The 13,318-nt window shown below is 33.8% G+C and overlaps 1 long non-coding RNA gene across 1 annotated transcript; it reads right to left on the reverse strand.

Annotated features, from left to right (window-relative positions):
* Window positions 1-365: 365 nt before the first annotated feature.
* Window positions 366-1,593, reverse strand: LOC122141728. Its single transcript, XR_006158040.1, has 2 exons — window positions 1,558-1,593; window positions 366-523 (listed from the first exon to the last, which is right to left on the reverse strand). It is a non-coding gene; the product is annotated as an uncharacterized LOC122141728 (long non-coding RNA).
* Window positions 1,594-13,318: the final 11,725 nt, after the last annotated feature.

A 13,318-nucleotide genomic window follows, 5' to 3' on the forward strand; every position in this document is an offset into this window, starting at 1 on the left:
TTGTGGGAGGAGCTTCACTGAAGGGTGTGATTGTTGTGGGAGGAGCTTTACCTGAAGGTGTGATTGTTTTGTGGAGGTGCTTCACTAAAGGTGTGCTTGTTGTGGGAGGAGCAGCTTTGACCGAAGGTGTGTTTGTTGTGGGAGAAGCTTCACCGAAGGTGTGATGTTGTGGGAAAGGAGCTTCACTGAAAGGTGTGCTTGTTGTGGGAGGAGCAGCACTTTCACCAATACTGTTGTGGGAGGAGCTTCAGTGAAGGTAATACTGTTGTGGGATGAGCTTCACTGAGGTGTGATTGTGGTGGGAGGAACTTCACTGAAGATGTGTTTGTTGTGGGAGGAGCTTCAATGAAGACAATACTGTTGTGGGAGGAGCTTCACTGAGGTGGGTGCTTGTTGTGGGAGGAGCTTCACTGAAGATGTGTTTGTTGTGGGAGGGGCTTCACGGAAGATAATACTGTTATGGGAGGAGCTTCACTGAAGATGTGTTTGTTATGGGAGGAGCTTCACTGAAGGAGGAGCAGGTCTGGCAAAATTAAGATAAATCAGTTACTGAGTATGTATTTACACTAATTCACACATTTTAACTCTTGATGTTCGCCTATCCATTCGTCTCATAAAGTAACTTTTGAGTAAATTAATTACAGTGTTTTATACTAATTCAAAAACGGTATCCCTTCTTAGTTTCTACAAATTTCATTCATATATTTAAATTGAATTGAAAGAATAAACATAGAAATATAATTTTGCAAATTTGCAAGGTACAACTGAGTTTGAATTTAACAATTTTTTGTTTTTGTTAATGTCGTTTCAGCTTTTTGTTTTATATGAAAAAAAGGCATGGTTATTACAGATTAATGAAATTAATGTAGTTATTATATATCTTGTAATGTCACATTATTTTTTTGTTTTGTTGTGTTGAATGAAATATGATTTGTTTGATGATTAAATTATCTGATGTGATGTGATTAGCATATGAGGTGAAAAACAGGATCTATTGACATGAAATAAAGAGGATTTTCAGCCAGCTGATAATATTGATGAGCTTCAGACTAAAAAAAACTCATAAAACAAAGTCATTCATGGGATCAGCAGCACATCACCTTACTTTAAATATAAGTATTTGTGGATAGAAACTGATTATTTGTGTGAAGATATTTGCTGAAAGACTATAAAACTGCACCTCTATTTAAAACAATATGATTATTTTGCATAATATGATACAGAAGGAATACCAGACAATGTAAATATATACACTATGACAACATATTGATCAACCTTTTTATTAGATTTTTTGCGTATAATGAATCTACACATTGTTAGAATTTCTGATAACTGTATTCACAGCAATTATGTAATTATATCATTAACACATCTTTTTGGTATGTCTGAAAAAAAACAAACTTTAATATATCTACTATCTACTGAGGGTATTTGGGTATATGGTTGTTTAAATATGTTCTACGGTGGCTCAACAAGCAGCGAACAACAATTCAAACAACCAAAGGCTAAGTTACATTTAAAACAGAAATACGCTCAGATCTAACAAATTGTCCTTACATGCTCGTTGTCTGTTGTAAATGTTTTATCCGCAGACCGGCACGAATAGCGCTGAAAACCCGACGAGAACAAGGCAGAAATTACCTTTAAATAAACGTGGTTGGGTTGTGTAAACACAAGAAAGCCGCGTGAATGAACAGACTAGACTGACCTAGACGCTGGCTGAGCTTGCATAGAGTGGTTAGCGTCATCATCACCGAGAGCCGAGCTCAACGGCATGTTGGCAAGTCCTCAGTTTCCAGCCGGCCGCCGAAGCGCGACAGGGTTTGAGTAGCAAATGTGCGGGTTTTGTTGTTATTGCCTTGTGAAAATGTTGCAAACCGTGTTTTATCAAAAAATCGCCAAAATCCATTTAAAACATCTATAAAACAGCATATCAAACAAACATAAGGTAAAGCAGTTACTGATGCAGAAGGACAGTCAGTCATGTGTGGGGTGGAATTATAAGTTAGTTTATTAGGCAATTTTTTAAAACGCTTTATTGAGAAATTTAAATAAGAAAAACAGTTTTTGCTGATGCAAAAACATCAGCAGACAATAATCATGTTGCAAATAAAATGTAAGAAGTAAACAATCAATTTAAACACACAAAAAATAACATGGCTTTGTGATATTGCCATGATAAAATAAAATTCATTTATAGCAAAGAAATTGTACCATTGTGAAGGCAGTATTAGAGCCAAATCACTTACATAACATTTATGTAAGAAAATAATACAATAAGAAAACAGAAACAAAGCACAAACAAAAGTAAACAGTAAAAATAAATAAAACAAACATACAATTGAAATAACAATGCAAGTTTTTCAGTAATGTCTACCAGCAGTATTCAGGTTAAATAATAGCCTACAAAGAGAAACGTAAATGAACTGAATCTAATGTAAAAAAAAATACTATATATATCTATTCATATATAATAAATAAATAAAAGAATAATCAATATATTATCTCTATATAATATATATATATATATATATATATCATATATATATATATATATCTTCTATATATATATATATATATATATATATATATAATATATATATATATATATAATATATTTTTTTTTTTTTTTTTTTTTTTGTTTTTTCTTAGATAAAGTGTATTTTCTTAATTTCTAAAAGTATTTTTTTAAAAAAACAAAAACAAACAAAAAAACAAAAAAAAAAAATTAGATTCCACCGGGTTCCGGTAAGCACCCATGCTCTCAAGACAGAAACAAGTTAATCTTGAGTGCAAAATGAATGATATGAAAACATGGAAGGTTTTGGATTGCGTTGGAAAAAACGTGTCCAGCTACAGACAGGTATTAAAAGCAAGCCAGGGTCTAGCACATCTGCATACTCATAGAAAATAACCAAAACAATCCAAAGTTTTTATTTATCAAAGTGGCTAGATTTAAATAATCAGATGTCACCCAAACTAAACATTCCCTTACAGTTTAGTAGCAATTACTTTATTAATTACTTCACTGAAAAAATAGATATCATCAGAAATACAATAATAAATGTAGAATCTACAGGGTCTTGTATCTCAGCTTCTTTCATCACCCCCGAAAAAAAAAAATTCCAGTGCTTTACAACTATTAAAATAGGAAGAGCTAAATAAACTTTTCACTGCTTCAAAACCAACATCATGTGTATTAGATACCCACTAAAAATTACTGAAAGAGTTGTTACCTGTACCGATTACCTTTTGTCTCTTTAGAAGAAAAAACAACAAACCCAATGTACGTTATTCAATACAGTAGCTAAATTAATGAAAAATAAAGCATCATCAGGTGTTGGATATTTACCCAACAGCATAGCAGTAATGTGACTTTATGAACTACTTTACTTCCAAGATAGATAGTATTAGAGATAAAATTGTAACCATGCAGCCATCAGCTACAGTATCACATCAGATAGTGTGCTATAGATCCCCTGAGGAACAGTTCCACTCAATCTTTACTATAGGAGAGGAAGAATTGTATAAACTTGTTAAATTATCTAAACCAACAGAGTGGAAGAATTGTATAAACTCGATCAAAAACTCCTAAAAGAGGTGCTTCCAGACGACATAGATCCTCTTCTGACTATTTTTAATTCGTCATTGTCGTTAGGATATGTCCCCAAAACCTTCAAACTGGCTGTTATTAAGCCTTTCATAAAAAAAAAAAAAAATTAGGATATCACTTGACCCCAAAGAACTAGTTAATTACATACCGATCTCAAATCTTGTTTTCTGTCAAAGATATTAAAAAAGGTAGTATTTTCACCAATTATATTCTTTCTTATAGAAAAATTACATCTGTGAGATTTTTCAGTCAGAAATGACCTGCTCTTATCATCTGATTGTGGTTGTATCTCTCTATTAGTGCTATTGGATCTTAGTGCTGCGTTCGACACTATTGACCACAACATTCTTTTGAATAGACTAGAAAACTTTGTTGCATTAGTGGATGTGCATTGGCATGGTTCAAATTGTACTTATCTGACCGCCGTCAATACATAGCAGTAAATTATGAGGTATCAGATTGATCACAAGTGCATTATGGAGTACCAAAAGGCTCAGTACTAGGACCGTTGCTTTTCATGCTTTATGTGTTAACCTTGGGAGATATCATCGAGAAACATGGTGTTAGCTTTCACTATATGCTGATAATACTCAGCTCTAAATTTCTTTGCGGTCCGTCGAAAACAGACCCCCCCCATTGAAAAAAACTAACAGATGATGAGTAATTCTTACTGCTAAAATTCTGAAAAAAAACAGAGGTATTAATTATCGGACCTTAAAACCTCCATATGGAATAACCTAGAAACACTGTCTAACACTTGGTGGCTGCTCTGTTCAATTTGTTCGTCATCATTTAGGAACCTAGGTGCTATTGCTATTTGATAGCAATCTTTCCTTTGAAAACCATGTCTCTAGCATTTGTAAAACTGCATTTTTTCAATCTCAAAAAATATGTCTAAATTGCCAACCTATGGCTCTCAGTGTGAAATGCAGAAACATTAATGCATTCATTATCTCAAGGTTAGATTATTGTAATGTTTTATTGGGTGGTTGTTCTGCACGCTTAATAAACAAACTCCAGCTGGCCCAAAATGCAGCAGCTAGAGTTCTTACTAGAACCAGGAAGTATGACTGTATTAGCCCAGTTCTGTCAACACTGCACTGGCTCCCTATTAAACATAGTATAGACTTTTAAATCTTGCTAATTACTTATCACGCCTGAGATTTAGCACCTCAGTACACATTGATAAGTTACCAGTACTCTTATTGCATTATACTGCCCTACAAAGCAAAAAGGCAGTAACTACGCAGAGTGCAGAACTGAGAAAAATGACTTAAAAGTTATCCTGTCATCCAGCCTAAGTAGTTGTAGGTAGATTATTGGACATGTTGCTGTTATGTTACTTTATATTAGCTTATTCTTTGTACATATCAATCCTCATATTTAGTTTGATATTTTACCCTATTTGCAGTTACTGTATTATTGCTTTGTATAACTTACCAAAAACGTGACACCATACCAAGAAAAAAAGGCAGTAACTACAGATTCTCCAAAAAAAACTATTTGCCACAACTTGGGCTATGGGTGTCTTAGATACACTGTTTTGAAATAATTGGAACCATTTTGTTTTCCTGAACATGGATATACCAAACCCAAACTAATTTGACCATTTTAGGTCAATATTTTCCACCCGGAAGCTGTTCTGTTGCTGAAACAGGCTGCTTAAAGTCTCACATTGCTAAGCTGTATCAAGGTCCAAATGGGGACCATTTATTTAGGACCACATTATTATTTGTGAGTATTAGATTAATGTGTGTCTGGGGGTGTTTCTGTATCTGTAATGTAGTATCTGCTATACCTACAAATCACATTAATGTTAAAGCACTCCAAAACAACTTTTTCTTTGGAGCAATATAGGCAAGCCTCAAGTTAAACTCCAATTCAACAGAGCAAAAACGGAAAAATAATTGTGTTCTAAGTGTTTCTAAGCTTTTTTTAAACTCTTAGGATGATAAATAAGATAAACAAGTTGATTTTATATGGTGCAGTATCTGTTTCAGTAGGTTTATAAACACAAAGTACTTAATGAAATAAATACATGGGACAGATATTTCAAATTAGTAAACATACATTTAATAATAGATTGTATATAGATTACAGATTATATATATATATATATATAGATCGATCTATATATAGATCTATAATCTATATATATATATATATATATATATTATATATATGACAAAATAATGCATGAATTAGGCTAAACACAATAATAAATTAATAATTTTGCACCCTCAATGAAAATAAAGAACGAAATAAAGCCCAACACACAAAAAACGCAACTGGCTTCATATTTACATTAGGCCTACAAATAATAGGATAAAACATAGAAGCGTGCAGTCATGCAGAGGGACAACATTTTAATATAATTAGGGGAATCCAAATTAAACATATAATTTTATATTCAGAAGAAGAAGCCGTGCAATAAATAAATGCTTAGGAACAGGAACCAATGTGTTTGAGTCTGAGAGCTAAGGGGGGAGAGGGAGGGGGAGTAAATACCTGCGGAAGTTTGTTTTTTGTTGAAAGCATGGATGCTTACTAAAAGAGAAAGATGTCAGTTTTGCTCACAACTCGCTAACTGCTCTAACCAGCGGACATAGTCTTCAAACAGCGGCTGTGAAGAGAGTGTGTTTTAAGTTGAAACACCTGTCACGTTACACTGATAGCTGTGTTTATGGACAGTTATATTCTCCTGCTGGACAAACAACGCCGTGAATGATTAACTTAGCCTATGAAAAAAGAAGACGCCGTTCATGTAATTTAGCCTAATAAGAGCGAAGAAGATCACGGTGGCTGCTTGGATGTTATGGGATAGCCTGATGCCTTTAGAAGTTTTACCTCCGGCCAAAGGTTATCTTTTGGTGCTGTTTCTGTCTGTCTGTTCGTTAGTAAAATAATTTGAAAAGTACTCTACGGATTTGGATGACATTTTCGGACAACATGGGTATAAGGACCAGATGACTACATTTTGGTGGTGATCTGGAACACGGGACATTTGGAATTATTGCCTCAGTGACCTATAGGCTACCTTGACAGAGGTTAGTGCTCACCGAGTGCTTTTCTAGTATTGAATATTTTCCACCGCTGGTTGGATTATAACTTTGTGACATGATCAACAAAATGATGACATGGCATCGGCGATGATGTGAAGTTACAGAGGATAAAGTTACAACTGGGAGCAGGGAGGATCAGGGGCAGGTAAGCAAAGCTATTTAAAACATTGCCTGTTAATTAGCATAAGCTATCTGAATGGACCTCTGAGAGGAAGTCCCGCCCTGACAGCTTACAAGTGCTTATATTGTGATAGCCTAGCCTCTTAATGTTTAATCTGTCACTGTTACTTACAATTCTCCGGGTATTTTCTTTTCAACGCCAGTTCGACCATCTTCTTTCTTTGGCTTTGTGCCATCTCAAACAAAATTTGTGTGAAGTTAGAAGGGTGAAATCGCAAATGTAAAAACCATCCTGTGACTCGCGAGGATGTCGCGAAATCAGCTGTGTGTGTTCCCATGGAAACAGTAACTTCACTGCGCAGCAACACGGTTATTTTTTGTTAGGTAAAACATAACAAGAATACAGTAATGGATGTTACTGTACTCATCCTTTGTTTCACTAGGGCTTTTTGCAGTTACTGTACAAACAACTACCATTTTTCTCCAAAACGACACACATTTCAGATAAGATGTTTTGTCATATAACAAAGGATGCCTTGAATGTCATGAAAATGACAAAAACTAATTTTTGACCAAAAATTCAGTTACTGCCTTTTTGCTTTGTAGGGCAGAATAGTACTCCACGTTCGCTGTGTTCTCAAAACTCTGGAACTTTGATAATACCTAGAATATCAAAATCAACTAAGGGCAGCAGATCCTTTTCCTATTTAGCGCCCAAATTCTGGAATAATCTACCTAACATTGTTCAGGAGACAGACACACTCTGTCAGTATAAATCTAGATTAAAGACCCATCTGTTTAACCTGGCTTACACATAACACACTAACACAATTCTAATATTCAGATCTGTTAAAGGATTGTTAGGCTGCATTAACTTCCCATAACACCTGATGCACTTGTTACATCATAAGAAGAATGGCATCTACGAGCTAATATATTATTTTCTGTTTCTTTCTTATGTACCGAGGTTCACGAATGTGTAGCAACCAGATCCAGTCTGTATCCAGATCGGATGGTCACTGCAGTCACACGGATCCAGTACGTATCCAACCCAGATGCTGGATTAGCACCTAGAGATGACCTCTACAGCCCTGAATGTTTGCGAAGATCAGGACAACTATATGAGCCCCAGAGACAGATCCCCAGTGAAGACCTTGTCTCCTAGACGGCCATCGGGTAAAAGACTGCGGGAACCAGATGAGTCCTCTGCACAATCTAACTTTGCTGCAGCATGGAACAACCTGCTGGTTCGTCTGGCCCGAGGAGAACTGGTTCTCCGACTGAGCCTGGTTTCTCCCAAGGTTTTTTTCTCTATTCTGTCACCAATGGAGTTCTGGATTCTTGCTATTGTCGCCTCTAGTTGGGAACACTTAAAGGGTTACTCCACCGCAAAATGAAAATTTTGTCATTAATCACTTACCCCCATGCCGTTCCAAACCTGTAAAAGCTTTGTTCGTCTTCAGTTAAATCACTGATGGAAGATGGACTATTTTGACGATGCTTTTTATACTTTCCTGGACCTTGACACTGTTATTTATTTGGCAGTCTATGGGACTATAGTCTCAAGCCTCCCTGTTTTCATCCAAAATATAACTTTTAAAGTAAATTAACTGTAAACTGTTTTTACTCATTCACGTTATATTCCCATTTTGTTAAGAATAATCTCTAATTGACTTTAAAAACATAAAATAAATAGTTATATCTTTTAATGCCACAATAGCTCATTGTGTAGTTTGTCCAAGTCTGCTGACACCAATTAAATGCGCTTAATGTGGTAATTTAACTATCTACACAGTTTTCCAGCAGCTCTGATAATGTTATTGAGCCTCAGACCAAAAACATTGAGGGCTTCTTTACACCTGGTCACTCCATGCATTTTCTCTGTATCTCTATATGCAAATTTAATGGGGTTCATATCAAACAAAAGCAACAAATACATGCTGCATTTTTTAGTAATTATCAGCTAATTTAAGATCAAAGACAGCAACAGGAGAGATCAGAGCATCAGCACTGGAAAGAGGAGTTAGTCTCACTAATTTCTCCTTAATGAAGAACAGGAGTGTGTTGGGCTTCTGCGTCTTACATTAAGTTACATTTGCAGCAGTTTATGCATCGGTTTGCTGAAGAGATACTCAGAAACTCATCTGCTGCGATAGCCTATGTTTTGCATTAGCGCTGTCATATCTGACTATAACATATGATACAGCTTATAAAAACACTCTCATCTGTTTATTACTATTATTATTTTTATTTTTTTTCATTCTGGGAGGAGTAAATTTTACATATGTGGGTTACCAGAAAAACAAGATGCATTTACATCTCTGTGCAGTTTCATCTGAATGTGGCCCAGACCAGCTCCTGAAGTGGTTTGAGCCATCAAGATCTCAAAGTGTTTTTGGGAGAGCATTTATACCTGGTCTTTTCACCATCGGATAGCCATCCCGATCAGAGAAAATGCATGAAGTTGCCCCCTGTTCAGACTAGAATCTGTTTTGGGGCTTAAAGGCTCAGTCTTGTGCATTGGTTTGAATCATATTTAACAGAGATCTGTTCTAGCACCTCTGCTTTTTCCTCTCTCTACATGCTTCCCTTAGGTTTGATTTTTGAGAAGGCATGGTGTATCTTTCCACTTTCATGCAAATAATACCCAGATCTATCTGCCTATTAAAAGAAATTACCCTTCAGCTAAAGAAACCTTATTTGCATGATGAGGTAAAGCGTAGGTTGGCTAGTAACTTTTTAACCTTAAATGACTCAAAGATTGAGGTTATTGTCTTTGGTCCATCTGACAATTTAAAATTTAATAATTCTACCCTGGAAAGCCTGTCAGTTTTTGAATCAAAGTGTTAGGAACCTTGGTAGCTTCATCACATTCATAACATTTCTCTCTCCCAGTGTGGATCCTCTGGTGCACTTTCAATTTTTGAGCTGTAATAAAAGTCAGTTCAAGCATTTATTACCTATTGATTGGACTATTGTAACTCTTTGTATTGTGGCATCTCCCCAGATACAAGTCCCAGGTCGCTCAAGCTTACAATTAGTCCAAAATGCTGCTGCCACCCTTTTTACAGAAAGGTCGCAAAATATGATCCTGCTACCCCATTTATGCAAGCTCTTCATTGGCTCCCAGTTGATTTTATGATAAATTTTAAAATTCATATTTGTATATATATATATATATATATATATATATATATATATATATATATATATATATATATATATATATATATATATATATAGCAGTACAGACCAAAGTTTGGAAACATTACTATTTTTAATGTTTTGAAAGAAGTTTCTTCTGCTCATCAAGCCTGCATTTATTTGATCTGTGATGAAATGCAAAAAAATCTTTCAAAATGGTCAAATGTTTATATATTACGGTTTTATTTGTAATATTGTATTTTATTTATTCCTGTGATGCAAAAGCTAAATTTTCAGCATCATTACTCCAGCCTTCAGTGTCACATGTAACATCCAGTCTATCACATGATCATTTATAAATCATTCTAATATTCTTGATTTATTATGAGTGTTGGAAACAGTTCTGCTGTCTAATATATTTGATGAATAAAAGGTTAAAAAGAACTGCATTTATTCAAAAATAAAAAAAATATTCCTAATAATATATATTCTATCAATTTAACACATCCTTGCTGAATAAAATCCTTGTATTGATTTTATTTGAAAAAAAGAATAAAAAAAAATTACTGACCCCAAATTACTGACCAGTAGTGTATATTGTTATTACAAAATATTTATATTTAAAAAACATAGCTTCTTTTTTTTTTTTTTTTTTTTTTTACTTTTTATTCATCAAAGTATCCTAAAAAGTATCACATGTTCTGAAAAAAATTTCCAACTTTGAGATAATGAATCATTATATTAGAATGATTTCTAAAGGATCATGTGATAATGATCCTAAAAATTCAGCTTTGCATCACAGAAATAAATGATAATTTAAAGTATAATAAATTTAAAAACAATTATTTTAAATTGTAATAATATATCACAATATTAATTTTTTTTTTCTGTATTTTTGATCAAATAAGTGCAGGCTTGATGAGCAGAAGAAACTTCTTTCAAAAACATTAAAATAGTAATGTTTCCAAACTTTTGGTCTGTACTGTATATATATATATATATATATATATATTTTACACAACCTTGCCCCACATTATTTATTGGAATTGTTGCAAACTTATAGCCCTACTTATATTTTTAAGATCAGGCAATCAAAACCTATTTATGATGGAATGGCCAAAGGGGTTAAAGCTCTTTGGTGATGGGACCTAGACTGTGTAACAACCTGCCAGCACACACCTTAGAGCTGCCCATCTTTTTATTGGTTTTAAAAAGCTCTTCTGAAAAACCCACTTGTTTTCTTTTTAGATTTTAAAAAGTTGAGAATGTTTTTAAATCAGTTTTATTTTTTGACTATTGTGATTTTGCACAAGCACTTTGGTCAAGTGTTTGGTGGTAGAAACAGATCATTTGAGTCTGAATATATCAATAGCATCTGCCTGCAGACATGCACATGCACTCTCAGACACCTGAATTTCTGTAAGTGATGTAATTTGCCATCTTTTTAATATTATTATTATTAATTTTACAACAGTAGTCAGGTAAAAACATAAAAAGCATTACAATAAAACTTGGGTAGTCGCCACCCGCACTCTCCACTACCCGCGTGACGCCACTTGCAATCAACACCACAGAATGGCAGAATACCAATACAATGCCCAAAGTTTCTTGTTAAGTGTTTTCTTTTCCTGTAGAAAGCCATAAATACTTAATATGGCTTTAATGTATTATAATAAAGATCAAATTTGTTATAGAGTAATAATAAAATGTACTAGCTTATAAGGCAAGCAGATGACCAGAAATATGAAAGTAATGCTAAATCGCATTCACTTTTTCCTCCCATACAGCAAAATGCTTAATGTGGGATAACAGACTAAGGGCTAGTATTACTAAACAGGGCAATTAGCACGAAGTGCGCACTCCAAAACTTCAAGCCCATGGGCATGGAAATTTCTGTGAGAGATTTACTAACAATGTGGAAATTAAAGAACACAGACATTTCATTTACTTTATCTACCAATCACAATATACCAAGGTCAGCGCAAATTAGAGTAGTCACGAATAAAGAATAATAGAAATAAAGAAGCCACAGTACAAGGAAAAGAACCGTAGGCCTTTTCAGAAGTAGCATCATTAGACAATAAAATGAGCAATAATAGTTATTGGTAAAATAATACATAATTACTTGAAAATGAATGAAACAGATCTCTCTCTCTTGATTGATTTACTGAGCAAGCCTGAGCATTTTCACAGAAAAAAAGAAGGGGAAAAAGACTTTAGCTTCTTTAGCTGCTTCTCTTCAGGCCATTCTGTAGTCTACTTAACAAAAAAGTCCACTTTTTAATAAAAAGAAAGTAAAGTGTCTTTTTTTCAGACACAAACTCAGGTTTATACAGGGATGAAACTCTGCTCTGATAGGTGAGGCAACAAAACGGAGTGTTTTGTTTAATGATCAATTTTCATTTCAGTAACAATATACTATTTTAACGCTAAAAAGGGCAAACCATTCTTTTAAAGAAGACACATAAGTTAAGTTTAAATTGTTTTTGAATTTTATATAAAATACATTTTATAAAATATGTTGCACTCTAAAATTGCTATAAAATCAAAGCCATATGTCTAACCAATTTATGTACCAAATTTGAAGTTGATATCACAAAAATTGTGGTTCCTGTGAGATTTTCTTTGGGCACTATATCAAAATTGAAGACTGGTTACACCCAAACTACTGAATTTATTTTATGCAGTTTTCTGTCATAAATCAATCAACTTGCTTACAAAAGACAAATATAGAACCCTTGACTGCCAGACCTTTCTAACAATGTCACTTTTGTCAAAAATTACAAAAAAGTTTAGATTTTCTAAAACACAAGCCACAAAGTCAGTCTATATAAATATATGTTTTTATATCTTTGATTTATACCCCCTAAAAGAATAATGTATCCCTTGAGAAACAAACATTTAGAGATAGATTACAAAAATGTAAGCATTAATTCATAAAATTTCAATGTACACAATAATAAGCTAATGCTGAACAACATCTTTTTAAACAGGTAAGTGCGCCTCCAACATGTGTAAATATAAGAACTAGGGATATGCCGGCATCAAATTTTCCTGTTGAGATTAATTTCTCATGCTTTTAATCACAGTATTGGAAATTTAGATCATCAGTTAAAAAAAAAAAGTGGTCATAATAACAGGTTAAATAACTTCTTTTCTCATAACAAAATAACTTAACATTTAAATACACATCCAATACTGAAAATATATGAAGTTAAAAGTTTTACACAGATTAAAAGTGTAAAAGAATCCATAAAGACCCATAGATATCCCTTTACACAAGATTCATTATTTACCCTAGAAGTTAATGTATTAACATTCACAATGAGCAATAGCTACATTTGTTACAGAAGTTATTAATCTTTTTAATTTATAATGT

This window comes from Cyprinus carpio, chromosome B22 (genome assembly GCF_018340385.1).
Source record: "Cyprinus carpio isolate SPL01 chromosome B22, ASM1834038v1, whole genome shotgun sequence".
Classification (NCBI taxonomy): domain Eukaryota; kingdom Metazoa; phylum Chordata; class Actinopteri; order Cypriniformes; family Cyprinidae; genus Cyprinus; species Cyprinus carpio.